A 430-nucleotide genomic window follows, 5' to 3' on the forward strand; every position below is an offset into this window, starting at 1 on the left:
CCAATGCTCAAAACAACCCGAAGAAGTGCAAGTCTTCTTAGCAATACGCCTCTTGTTCTTACCTTTTATAGCCTGAAACTTGGCCGCCTGGCTGGTGACAGACTAGGTTATCACTTCTGGTTACTGTCAGGGCAGGCTGGCATCCTCTGGACCGGACATCCAGCGCTGCCAGACAGGCTAGTGGCTGCCTAATGGCGTTAATTGTCCCTTATTTCCTTCATGATTTGAAATGCACGCACACACATCCCTCAGCTTTGGTAATTCTTAAACTTTCCTGTACCTGGTTAATTTCTTCCCTTCATCTTGTTTTTGAAGTTATTTTCTTCTACTTTGTGATGCACAGGGCTCTGCATTTTGACAGCATTAATGAATAAAAACTTTGACTTTGTGTCACAGTCTTCCACCTCATTGTGGTTTAACTCCGGCTAGC

The sequence above is a fragment of the Eurypyga helias genome, unplaced genomic scaffold, assembly GCF_000690775.1.
Source record: "Eurypyga helias isolate BGI_N326 unplaced genomic scaffold, ASM69077v1 scaffold33324, whole genome shotgun sequence".
Classification (NCBI taxonomy): domain Eukaryota; kingdom Metazoa; phylum Chordata; class Aves; order Eurypygiformes; family Eurypygidae; genus Eurypyga; species Eurypyga helias.